At 43.9% G+C, this 13747-nt stretch overlaps 1 protein-coding gene across 1 annotated transcript in view; it reads left to right on the forward strand.

Annotated features, from left to right (window-relative positions):
- Positions 1-618: 618 nt before the first annotated feature.
- ANKRD40CL (ANKRD40 C-terminal like) overlaps positions 619-13747 on the forward strand; it is a 69270-nt gene continuing 56141 nt past the window's right edge. The window contains exon 1 of the mRNA XM_088663066.1: positions 619-741. The gene's annotated coding sequence lies outside the window, so the exon portion shown is untranslated. The remainder of the gene's footprint in view (positions 742-13747) is intronic.

Below are 13747 nucleotides of genomic sequence, written 5' to 3' on the forward strand. Positions count from 1 at the left end.
AACTTCCATGACACAGATAATGACACGATTGGATAATGTGTTCATATAATCAAGGTACAAGATATGCACATGCAACCTAGTTGAGCTAACACAAAAGTAGGGTTGAACTGCATCTTTTGGAGTAGGTTTTTTTTTTAAAAAAAAATTAACCACCTTAATACTGAAGTCATTGCTCTAACTGATGTACTTAATTCTGTCCAGATCCATACCATACATTTAAAGCACATGCCAGTTCCCAGGATTTATCAGGGCAAACCATTTCTCCCCCAGAGATACAGTTCCCAGCACCTTTAACAAACTACAAGTGCCAGGATTCTGCGAGTGAAGTTCTGTACTTTGAATGTACATTGGATGTGTTTTAAATCTATGGTGTGGATCTGGTTGGAAGAAAGTGCAGATAAGGATGGGCAGTTTTGATGATTGCCTTTATTTTCCTCCTAAAGACAAACCCTTGGTGTATTATTTATGGCTGCAAAGTGGTCTAGAAATCATTTAATAAATAAATGCTCAAATAAAAAAAGAAAAGGTTTGAGTACATTGTGAGTTTATTGTAGGTCAATGCAGAATTGAAGTGTGACTAATCACCAAGACACTGATGCTTACATCTTAGATTCAACATAGGTACTACTACATTTTTTGTTTATGTTTAGGAAGAAAAGGAGGGTTTCTGCTTAACCCAAGTAAGGTTCTGAGGAGGAAGAGGAGTATTATTTATATTCTGCTTATATACCACAATGGCTTGTAAGTGATTTACTATAAAATCAATACATAATTAAAATACACAACAGTTCCATTGGAATGTTAAAGAAGATGTGTGTCAGGCAAGCCCCTTTTCCTCATTTTCTTTTGTCATTTGTGCAGTTGCATTCGTGTGTGTGTGTCCTTGCAATGTTATGCAATTGCGTATTATTCAGATATTTTTCAGTTGGACCCATGAGTTCTGGGCAAAATCTTTTCCAATATAGGTAGGAAATAAAATTAGGTTGAAATCAGGACCAGCCAATGCAATGTCAAGTTGGCCACTGCTGTTTGAACATAAATGATGTGCTCATAATTTGGCATCAAATAATAATTTAGAATCCAATAGAGAAGTGGAACAATGGAACATGCCTTCCTTAGCCTACACATACCCGGTATTATGTCAGGAAAGTACTGTATAGTACTGTTGATTTCATCAGGACTTGATTTGTAATATGTTTCCACTTAATGCATTTGAGAACTTATGTCAAAATGTACTCGGCGCACCAGAAAGTGCTCACTTTTGAGATGGGAAATGTCAAATTGAATCATGCATTGCAAAATTATGGGACTTACCTGACCAGATTACTAAATCAAATGTCACAGTGGCTGCAGTCCTGAATCTAATTACATTACCTATGATCCCTGTAATTTATAAACAATGGCCTCATCTCATGAACAGTCTGCATTTCTCTTTCTGTGCATATTGTATCATTGGCAGAAAATAATAATGTGCTTACTAATTTTTGTTATATCAATCTCAGGACTGCAGTCTTAAGCACACTGATCATGGACAGGGAATAAATCCCACTGAACTCAAATAAAAGCTCAGGATTGTGCAGTATACTGCTGAGATTCTCTTACAGCCTCCATCACTGCCGTTTGGCTCTGAAATGTAGTTATGAAGATTAGTGGGAGACAAATTGTAACTTGTGTTTCAAAAACTGTATAGTAGTACAGAGTATTTGGCTACTTAGGCTGTGCATGCATCATCTCTGACACTGCTCAAAGTAAGCAGGTCACTTTTTTGTACATAATTGCATTTTATAGGTTTTTAGCAAGCTGTTTTAAAACAGAATCATAGAATGGTAGAGTTGGAAAGGGACCATGAGAGCCATCTAGTCCACCCCGCTGCAATGCAGGGACCTTTTGCCCAACATGGGGCTTGAACTCATGACCCTGAGATTAAGAGTCTTATGTTCTACAAACTGAGCTTAAAATAGGTTTGTAAAAGGGGGAGATCAGCCACCTGACTTCTAGCATGACTTGACTCTAGTGTATAAAATATATTTCTCAATACAGGAAAGTGTCAGCTTTTGACCTGGTGTGCGTTCAAGATACATGTTAGAAATATATTTCCTGCACATTATATTTTCTATGTAGTTACCAGCCCAGACTTTTTATGTGAAAGCACACGCATGCAAAATTGACAGGCAAAGATAAGCCAAAACTGAAGAAGGGCAAATTATTCACTGTCTCAATTGCGTAACCCAGATCTGTGGCCCTTGAGCTGCATGTGGTCTGCAGTTTCCTCCAGGTCTGCTCTTGGCTTTCTAGATGCTGCAAGCCTATTTTTGCCCTCAGGTTTCAGTTTATTTTAGCCTTGTGCGTTTTCCCAAACTTGAGCTGAACTGAGAGAAGGAAGGAGAGGGTTGAGGTTATGGTGGCCTGGCTGGTTTATACAGCGCCAGTGTATTGTGATTATGAATTTTGGGTACATGGTGGCAGCTCCAGGGAAGATGGTGATTTCTAAATTGAAGCAGAAATCGATCTGTGTTGTGTGTTTGTGTGTTAAAATAAGGGAGGGTTTGTTGTTTGTGTGTGTGAGGAACTACCTACCTGATGCCTACATTCTGAGCATAAGCAGAAATTGGTGGTAATGGTGTGGTTTTTTTAAAAAAACAAAACACCATGCTATTCCCACCATAACCCCACCCACCCCAATTCTTTACTCAGAGCAAGCACTTCTGTGCAACCATTCCTTTCCTTGTTCCAGAAAATGAAAGAGAAAATACAGTAAGTGGATCCACCCACCTTTGATCCTGGATTTGCCTTCCATCAGGAGAAGTCCCTGATTGATGCTTCTTGTGGGTTTACGGCCCTTCAAAGTTCTGTACCCTTGGTGTAGTCAGTAAAATAACATAATCGCAGGATTATTTCTTGGAAGGGAGGCACCCACCAGGTTGTGCCTTTTCTCACATTCTAGTCAACAGCACTTACATGTCCCACAGCCCTAAAAGGTTAATATGATGGTCAATACAGTACCAGGGCGGTGCCAGCAGGCTTATGCGATTCCATCCCCACCCCCCTCCTATCCAGTTCTTTCTCATCTCCACTCTAAAAGCCTCATTTGCTTATTTTTGCCACCGCACTGGCACATTCTGTCCCTTCTCCCCGCCATGCTCTGCATGCACACCTTCACCTGCCGTGAACTGTGTGCCACCATCTGTTGTGCGCAGAACTGCTGCTACCCTTGCTCTGCTCCACAATTTGAATTTCCTGTCAGTGCTGGTGTGAAGTTGAAATGCCAAAGGGAAGCTCTTCCTCTGACTCTGGTCACCGTCACAGCCCTCAGAGGAGCCACACCCTGAGACTGTGGGCCCTCCCTGAGTTATTTGGCTGCTATTGCCTGCTGTTACCTCTGCACATCTTCTGGGGTGTACAGGGAATGTGGCTATCCCAATTAGCAGTTTTGCTCTGTTTGTGCTTTAACTGAAACATCAAAATAGCCGACTTCTGTACTAGCTTTGGAAACAAGCACAGCTAGTTTATGTAGCATCTGTTTGCACATAATACGTGATCAGGTTGGTTTTAGAACTCTGAACTGTTCTATAATGTTTGAAGAAGAAATACCTCAGAGTTTGTATGTCTCGTTTGGAAACCGATGAAGCAAACTGTCTGGTTCAGCACTCTCTCTCTCTCTCTCTCTTTTTTGGTCATCAGCAAGCTGATTTTAATTGAATGAACAATGTTGACTGCATTCCTCTCGTGAGTAGCATTAAAAAAAAATTGCTAAACTGTAAAATCCTGCTGAAGTGATTGTTCCAGAAAAGTGTAGTGGTGGCTGGGCATAGTCAAATAGACTGTGTTCCTGTGGCATTTTGCCCTGTTGGCTTTATATTTTAGTGGAGAAAGCTTGCTGCACAGAAGGGGGGGCATTTAGCAGGATAAATCACACTGCCCTCAGTATTCTCAGACATTTACCTCACAGATAAAGTATGATCAGTGTGCAGAGCTGAGAACAGTTGTAAAATATTTTTAGAAAAATCTTGGCGTGCAGCAACACAGAGTTACAGACCCTTTTACCCGCATCTCTCTGCCCTTGTTTTTTTACTTTCAGATTTGACCAAACAGGCTCTGTTTTGATTGGATTTCTGTAGCTGACTTTGAAAAACCAAGCTTCAGATGAATAATATGATAAACTACTAGGCTGACCTCATTTGTAGAATGCAGGCCCCATAGGAAAACATGCCCTGTCTCTTACAACAAGGGGCCTCGATCTCAAGGTCTTACTGAACCTCTTCCAGGTTCATTGAGCACTAAGGGGCAGTTCATAAAATATATGCCCTTTATTATGTATGTGTAGTAGATTTGTGGAAAAGACATGACTGGGCAATGGTTAAAATGGGACCAAGCATGAGAAGATGAAGTTCCTTCCTTCCTTCCTTCCTTCCTTCCTTCCTTCCTTCCTTCCTTCCTTCCTTCCTTCCTTCCTTCCTTCCTTCCTTCCTTCCTTCCTTCCTTCCTCTCTCTCTCTCTCTCTCCCTTTTCTTTCTTTCTTTCTTTCTTTCTTTCTTTCTTTCTTTCTTTCTTTCTTTCTTTCTTTCTTTCTTTCTTTTTCTCTTTCTTTCTTTCTTTCTTTCTTTCTTTCTTTCTTTCTTTCTTTCTTTCTTTCTTTCTTTCTTTCTCTTAAAAGGATAACATTCTTTTTGGATGGCCCCAAAATGCTAGCCTGACATTAGGCCCTGTTTATAGGACATACATAGAATATTAGAATAACAGCAATTCTTTCTCTGCTCTGTTTCCAACATCACAGCAAGGTGCTATGAGGACAGGTGCAGGAAGGACAGAGAGAAGCTTTAGGAAAAGCAGTGCTGTCGTGAATGGGAGTTGTAGTCCAACACTTGGAAAGCATCATATTGGGTATCCCTGCGCTAACCACTACACCACCCTGACCAACCTCACTATTCTTCCACCATCTGCTCAGCCTGATAAATTGGGTTTGACGTCATGTAGTACTGTTCTTTCTTGTTCTCTGTGTTTTGGATCAACACAGCTGCCAACATTTTGGACATGTTTATGGACTCTATTTGTGGGATGTGGCTATGGGCTTTTTTTGCAGGGGGCAGGACTTTTTTGGGGGGGGCAGAACTGATGTGATTGTTAAGTTAGTTAAATATTTCTATTGATTTACTTGATCGGGGGGGCAGCTGCCCCTCCCTGCCCCCCCTCCCCCAGCTGGGCCTATGGCTATGGGGGCTGTCAAAATTAACTCCTGCACCAACAGTTCCCATTTTGCCACTGATAAAAAGTTGGCCATTGAATCACAGAGAGATACTCACAGCGGTGCTTGCACAAATCATTCTGTTTGGCTGCATCCCTGTTGATTCTATTCTTATGCTATAAATCGGCTCCCTTGTGAATTTGGAAGAGGCTTTTGGAGATAAGACTGTATCTCACTGGGTAGAGGGCACTGTTTTCATGCGGGAGGCCCAATTTCATTCCCTGGCATCTCCAGTTTCAAAAAGTCAGGTAGCTGTTGATAAGAAAGAGGGCTGCTGCCAGTCAGAGTGGGTAATATTGTGTGTGCTAGATGCGCAAGCAGTCTGACCTGCTTTACGGTAGCTCCCTATGCACCTGAGACTGATGTTCTTAGCCTGCAGGTCACGAAGCAGTGCAAATCATGACGCAGGATTAGAGTGGAATTACGTTACCGTGAAGCCTTTACGCGATCTGCCTCGTGAATATGGCTGTGGATGTGCGGCTAAGGTGTGCTATTTGCTGTTTGTTACACAGACTCAAGTTCCACAGTAATTTTGTGACTGGCCTGTAGAAATCAAGAGATTCCCCCCTTGAGCATCTTTCCATTTGCCAGAACAAGAGAGCTTGATTTGAGCAGCACATGATTAGGAAGCTCACTTCACACCCGCCCACTGAATTTCAAATTGTCTTTTCTGGAAACAACGAGATGCTCTGGGAATAATCTAGTCCTGGGTGACACTGGAGAGTGCCATTCTGGCGTTTTCCTGTCAGAGGCCTTTTAGGCTTTTGTTGGACGCTGCAGACTATTTTCATTACGAGAGCAAGAGCTGTATACTTGCTACAATACGCTTGGTTTGAAGGATCATTTGGCTTTTCATTGACAAGAAGGAAAAATACTACAGTATACTGTCCCATTTCTAGATTATGATGATTTTCTGCCTACTTTTATGGACGCGTAGAGCAGAACTAAAATGTGCTGCTCGGGCTGTATATTCCTCATCAGTCAATTTTTAAAAAATCCTTTTTTATGTTAAAAAATGTAATTCGAATTCTAACTCGCAAATGAGACCTGAAATAATGAGCTGTATCCAGTGCTAGCCCCAGAGTAGACCCAGTGAAAGTTAATGGGCATGACTTACTTAGATTTATTAATTTAGATAGGCCTACTCTGAGAACATGTTGCAATGTGAGGTGAAGTTGTTCAGTGTTTCAGCGATTCCAACCTCCCCACCCCAGTTTTCTGTCTCCCCTCAACCATCTGATAGCACCAGTGAGGTGCTTGTTGGTGCAAATAGCTACAATGACCTCCCCCGGTGCCCTTGAGACTTCTGCAGCACCTCCATTTTTTTCTCCCTTTGGCAGTACTAGCAAGGCCAGATTAAGGTGGTTGGGGGCCCTGGAGGAATTCCAAAAATAGGACTCTCCTTCCCCTTCCAAATGCAATGCATGAAATAAAGCGCCATAAAATCCATATTGAGGTATCTTAAAGGCTATTGGTAGGATTCACCTAACAAACCCCATGCACAAGGCATCTGCATATATATATATTATTAATCAAACTTGCATTGACTACAAAAAATACTCTGAGGCTATACTGTTTCTCATCTCTCAGCAAAACACAAACATCTGGGCAACCTTAACAAACAAAAAGAGAATACTCTGAGCACATGCAGTCAGTTTCTTATTTTAAACTCACTTGTTGTTTTTGTTCACTTCCCATCTTAGGTAAGTCATTAGCTCTTAGCCTAACCTACCTCACGTAGCTGTTGCGAAGATACAGGACATGGGTAGGCAACCTAAGGCCCGTGGGCCGGATGCGGCCCAATCGCCTTCTAAATCCGGCCTGCAGATGGTCTGGGAGTTAGCGTGTTTTTACATTAGTAGAATGTGTCCTTTTATTTAAAATGCATCTCTGGGTTATTTGTGGGGCCTGCCTGGTGTTTTTACATGAGTAGAATGTGTGATTTTATTTAAATGCATCTGTGGGTTATTTGTGGGGCATAGGAATTTATTCATTTCTTCTTCTCCAAAATATAATCTGGCCTCCAACAAGGTTTGAGGGACAGTGGACCGGCCCCCTGCTGAAAATGTTTGCTGACCCCTGATATAGGAGGAGGCAAAAAAATCTCCACATGTAACCATGTGCGGCTGGTGGTGGTTGCCTTTGTTCCGTTGAACTGATGCTTTGTAAGTTAATTTTACACAAAATTCTTAATGACTGCCTGGACCCCAGCTACTTATTGGGTAGTAGCATCTGGAGTAAATAACTTGTAGGGAGCATCTGATCTCTCATGAAACCACCATAGGAAAGGTTGCCAGGAAGAAAGGAATCAAAGGGGGAAATGTGGGCGATTCCAGGGATTAGAAAATGATATGGAAGCAGGGATTCTTGCAACATGTCAGCCAAATAAATAAATCACAGTTCTGACTTCACTCATTGGTTAAAAACATTGAAAGGCTTCCCTCCAAGAAATAGCTTAGAAGTATGCTTGTACATTTTGCTTTATAACTTTTCTTCTAGTGTGGTTAGAGATTTACTCCCCCCCCCCAGAAGCTCAGAGTCTGGGGCCCCCTTAAGGCATTGGCCCTGGTGCAATTAATTGCACATTATACACCTGATCACAGGTGGTAGGCAGGGACCAATCACATCCTTTAAAAGCACATAGAAGTGAAGGAGGAAGTGAATAAAGGGCACTTCCTCTCTCAACTCCATGACCTTTTCCAGGCTGAGACCAGGATTCAACACCCCCCTAAGGGAATGTGGGGAAGGGGCCTGCATAAACGTTGAAAGAAGCAGACAGAAAAAGGTGAGTTTCATTTTTGCCTCTTGAGTTTCCCCCCCTCTCTCTGGGGCTAATTCTGTCTCTCTTTTATTTTGCTAGGCCTGTGTGTATTGGAAGAAGGGGAGTTTGCCTTCTGTGAAAGTGGTGTTTGTGTGGCTGGACCCACTGACTATTCCAGCAGTCGTTTTAGTGAATGGGCAGCCCCCCCCCCCATCCCATTAACAGTCATTTTTGTGAGTGTGCCCATGGCCCACTCCCAAGGTTGCAAACATGCCCATGGGCCTCAAATGACTTAATTGGGCTGGATTTTCTTTTTAAACCCGCCTTTTTAAGGAGGAGTGTACTTTATTCATTCAATTATATCACACCTTTTCCTCCAAGGCGTTGCAAGGTAGTGAACATGGCTCCCCCTCCCCATTTAACCCCCACGAGAACACTGAGAGGCAGTGCCTGGTGCAAGGCCACCCAGTGAGCTTCATGGCCGAGTGGGGATTTGAACCCTAGTCTCCCAGGCAGAGGTGATGCGCCTCTCATTTGTGGGTGGTGCCATTTGGGCTATAGTAAGCAATGTCACTCCCAGCCTGGACACTGGAAATAGAAAGGATGGTTATAATCTCCACAGAAAAGTAACTGTGTACAATATGTAACGGCAACCTTAATATTTTCCCCTAAACTTCAGTCCCAATCCTTGCCCAGCATCTCCAGCTAAAATATATAAGATAGATAGCAAAGCTGGGAATTATCCCTTCATCAGAGCTTGAAAAAAAAGAGACTGCTGCTCTGTTTTAGACAGTCCTGGGTTTGATTGGGCCAATGGCAGATTACTATTTATATGTTCTTAATATTAATCTTAGGGTAAAAAGGTAAAGGTAAAGGGACCCCTGACCATTAGGTCCAGTCGTGACCGACTCTGGGGTTGCGCGCTCATCTCGCATTATTGGCCGAGGGAGCCGGCGTATAGCTTCCAGGTCATGTGGCCAGCATGACAAAGCCGCTTCTGGCAAACCAGAGCAGCACATAGAAACGCCGTTTACCTTCCCGCTGTAGCGGTTCCTATTTATCTACTTGCATTTTGACGTGCTTTCGAACTGCTAGGTTGGCAGGAGCTGGGACCAAGCAACGGGAGCTCACCCCGTCACAGGGATTCGAACCGCCGACCTTCTGATCAGCAAGCCCTAGGCTCAGTGGTTTAACCACAGCGCCACCTGGGTCCCACAGCGCCACCTGGGTCCAAATGCAAATTTAGGGTAGCCAAATGCAAAAGAGAACACGGCTGCTGCCCCTTTAATAGTTGCATAGAAGAAGAGATTCCAGCAGATACAGCTCCCACTACAAGCTACACCTGCTGAAATTCCCACTTCTCCACAACTATGAAAGGTGCAGGGGTCTTTTTCGGTACCCAGGCAGCCCAATCCTTCTCCACAGAAATGTAGCTGAAGTTGAGGACGCTAAGATAGGCACAGAGCAGTAGAGGTTACTTGAACATTTCAAAAACACCATTTGGCACTTTAAAATAAATTATTTACTACTTGTCATACCCAATTATCTAACAAAGTCAAAATGAGCAATTTCCCCCCTATTCCGTTCAGGAAAAAGGATGCTGCTAAGGAAATCAGCCCTGAGTGCTCCCTGGAAGGACAGATCGTGAAGCTGAGGCTCCAATACTTTGGCCACCTCATGAGAAGAGAAGAATCCTTGGAAAAGACCCTGATGTTGGGAAAGATTGAGGGCACTAGGAGAAGGGGACGACAGAGGACAAGATGGTTGGACAGTGTTCTCGAAGCTACGAACATGAGTTTGACCAAACTGCGGGAGGCAGTGGAAGACAGGAGTGCCTGGCGTGCGCTGGTCCATGGGGTCACGAAGAGTCGGACACGACTAAACGACTAAACAACAAAGGTAATATCAGTGCTTCCAGATACTGGCTTTTCCTATTGATTTTAGTGCTTCTGCAGATAATTGGCACACTGTAGTGTTGCTTACCTGCAAGCCAGGTGTTAATTGTGTGCCAGATTCCAAATCCCATGCAGATATGGTAGTTGCAAAGGACCACTGGTGCGTGTGTATATGTGTGAGGGAGCAATAACAGAATCCACTGCACAAAACTAGAAATGGTATCTCTAAGCCCCATGATAATGTGAGGCGCTTCCTGTTTTCCTCCCAGTTTTGCACACAGCTACTGTTGCTGGGGAAGCTGACATCTAGGAGCGCCCTTAGCAATTAAGGCAGGAGCCAGTATGGACACGCTTTCCCTTGTGTGTCACTAAACTAATTATATTGGCAGTCAAACAGGAAATAAAAGCCGGGCAAGCTTCTCCCGTTCCTCAGCAATGGAGTCACTGCAAGGAGGAGTGTTAGGATTAGGATGAGCAGCCCAGAGCGTCTCTTTTCCTTTCACCTTCCCATAGACACAAAACTCAGAGGTGTAGCCGTGTTAAGTCCATTGCAGCAATAACAACCGTGGAGTGATTGCACCAGAAGCTTTCCTGGGCTATAGCTGTCCAATGAATGAAGCATTACCCAAATTTGGCAGATTACACAAACACCCTCACATGGGTGTGGAGGGGAAATGTTGTAAGCGGTGAGGGCGAAAAGGCCACAAAGTGTAAGGAAGCAGAAGGCTTCTAAGATTGCTATACAGCACCAAAATGTATACAGTGGTACCTCTGTTTACGAACGAATTCGTTCTGGAGGTCTGTTCTTAACCTGAAACCGTTCTTAAACTGAGATACCACTTTATCTAATGGGGCCTCCCGCTGCCGCGCGATTTCTGTTCTCATCCTGGGTCCAGGTGTTTGTAACCTGAGGTAGGTTACAATACTAATTAAACATACAACAGAGGGTTGCTTTTCCATTGTTGTTTAGTCGTTTAGTTGTGTCCGACTCTTCGTGACCCCATGGACCAGAACACGCCAGGCACTCCCGTCTTCCACTGCCTCCCGCAGTTTGGTCAAACTCATGTTGGTGGCTTCGAGAACACTGTCCAACCATCTCGTCCTCTGTCGTCCCCTTCTCCTTGTGCCCTCCATCTTTCCCAACATCAGGGTCTTTTCCAGGGAGTCTTCTCTTCTCATGAGGTGGCCAAAGTATTGGAGCCTCAGCTTCAGGATCTGTCCTTCCAGTGAACACTCAGGGCTGATTTCCTTCAGAATGGATAGGTTTGATCTTCTTGCAGTCCATGGGACTCTCAAGAGTCTCCTCCAGCACCATAATGCAAAAGCATCAATTCTTTGGCAATCAGCCTTCTTTATGGTCCAGCTCTCACTTCCATAAATCACTACTGGGAAAACCATAGCTTTAACTATATGGACCTTTGACCTTTTAAATTGACATAGGATAGCTGGCTTGGAACCACGATCTCCCCACCCTGCAATAAAGTGACTCTTGTAGCTCAGTGGTAGAGAATCTGCTTCGTATGTAGAAGATTCCTGGTTCAATCACCAGCATTGCCAGGTAGCAGTCAGAGAACCTCCTACACCAGTGGTCCTCAACCTTGGGCCTCCAGATGTTTTGAGACTACAATTCCCATGATCACTGGTCCTGCTAGCTAGGGATCATGGGAGTTGTAGGCCAAAAACATCTGGAGGCCCAAGGTTGAGGACCACTGTCCTACACGAAACCCTGCCGAGAGTCTGCTGGTCAGTGTGGACAGCACCGCGCTAAATGGGCCAGTATTCTGACTCTGTATAAGGCAGCTTCCTATGGGTCCTTTTCCAGGCCAAACTTCAGCAGATGCAGCATTCTTGCCATGAAGAAAGCTTCAGCTCTTGAATGCAGTGGCTAAAGGCACAGGAACTCTGTCAGTCCTAGCCCCATCCTATCCTTTAACTCAGTACCACCCTTATCCAGTCCTCCAGCCCTTTCAGTCAGTACTGCTGCACCCATTAGCCCTTTGCTTGCGTGGGTAATTCAGGTCGCTGTGATGCTAAGTAAAATGCTGGTGGCAGCAAACACAAATGGCCCGCATGCTTCTCAGGTTCAGGTTTGCCAGTGAACCAGAAGAACCAGAAAAGCTGCCAGATCAAGGTCCAGAAGACAGCAGAGGTGGACTTTCCCCTCCTGTGTTTTTAAACAGGTCTGTAGGACATTCTTATCAGGTGGACCTTTAAAAAAAGGCAATTAACCCTGGAGTGCTCAGTGTCCAAACCGCTGTGCACAGGAAACGGAGGGTCACTGCATTTTGTGAGGTTTTTAATCTCAGTTGAAGGGATTGCAGGACAAGAAGGTTAAGATGCAGGTTTTATTTATTTAAAAGGGCATCCCCTTCCGGTCTTAATGCTGCAGAAAAATAAAGGATGATCTCTCCCTGCCCCTTAAACCTGAACGTTAGTGGCTTCATGTCACGATGTTTAATGAGTAGTTTTTGGTGACATAATATATGAGAATAGTGAGGAAAAGAAGTAGAAAAGATGGGGGGGAAGAAGGGTTCTATTTTCTAAGAACTTTGGGGGTGCTTCTCCAGACTGCCTTCTACTGCAGGTATACTCTGCAACGTGGTCTGTAACCGTGACACAAAAATAGGGCATTAGTGATGGATTTGTTCTGCTTTATTGGTTTGTTCTGGGATGCGTCCCCAATGCTACCACGTTGTTGCTGTCTGGAGGGGCTGTAATGCAACAAAGAAGCACAACCCACCCTGAACATCTGTGGTATGAGGAGTTACTGGATCTCAGCAGGAAATTACAGGATATGCACTATTTGGAAAAGAAGCAAGTACGACCACCTGAAAAGAACTGCAGGCACAAATCGTACTGAAGGTGGGTCGCATGCGACCTCCCCGATAGCATTGTGAGCACAATTCTTCATGAAGCGATTTACACATTCTTGATTACTTTGCATTCAGTGCACTCCTGCCACCAGTTAGGAAGTGGTGTGCACACATAGCATCAGCCATAATCCATATCTATCCTATATCTACCTTGTCGTTTCTGATGAAATACGGCGTTTTGATGCATTCCCCCCCCCCAAACCATCTTCGGTTGGAATTGAGTAAAAATGACCTAGCTACATTTTAAGCTAGTAGTGTGAAAACATCTGATGAGCAGGAGAATTTGGGGGAAAGTTCCAGTGGGCTGGGGGTGGGGAGAGCTGGGACCCTGCAAATGCTCTGACTCTGAGGGAGGAGCCTAGCAGGTGGGGAGATGGGGAGCCACATCCCAGGGAGGGACCGAAGTGTTCTGCCCCCAAACGATTGGATGTCGTGGGCCTGAGTCTCATGGCACCTTAAAGACTTAACACATTTATTATGCCACAAGCTTTGCTGAATTCAAGCCCACTCCAACAGACACATCCATCAGTTTCATTGCAGTGTCTTATAAACTGGGACCATGAAACATGAGCAAAGAGATTGAATAAATATGCCAAATATTAATTTTGAGATGCCTTGTTGCTGTTTCGGTTGCACTTGCCACTCACATCTCCAGCAAATGCCAGTATGTGTGTCCTCTTCTATACTGTAGATCTTAAAACAATAACCATTCACTTTATGACTTGTATCTGGTTTTTCTTTTTTTACAGTTCAGCAACACCCCAATATTTTATGATATGGTGGTACGGAAACAAAACACCATTTATTTACTTACAAATGGTACAAGCCAACAAATGCTCCAAGGGACAAAAGTGCGATCCAACACATAAGAAACACACAAATGGATGATTTTAAAAATCAGTGTAGCTGCATTACACAAAATCCAAATAGTCCCATGCAGAAGTAATAGATGCTGTACTATAGTTCATCCTAAACA

Source organism: Zootoca vivipara, chromosome 2 (genome assembly GCF_965207765.1).
Source record: "Zootoca vivipara chromosome 2, rZooViv2.hap1.1, whole genome shotgun sequence".
Taxonomy (NCBI): Eukaryota; Metazoa; Chordata; class Lepidosauria; order Squamata; family Lacertidae; genus Zootoca; species Zootoca vivipara.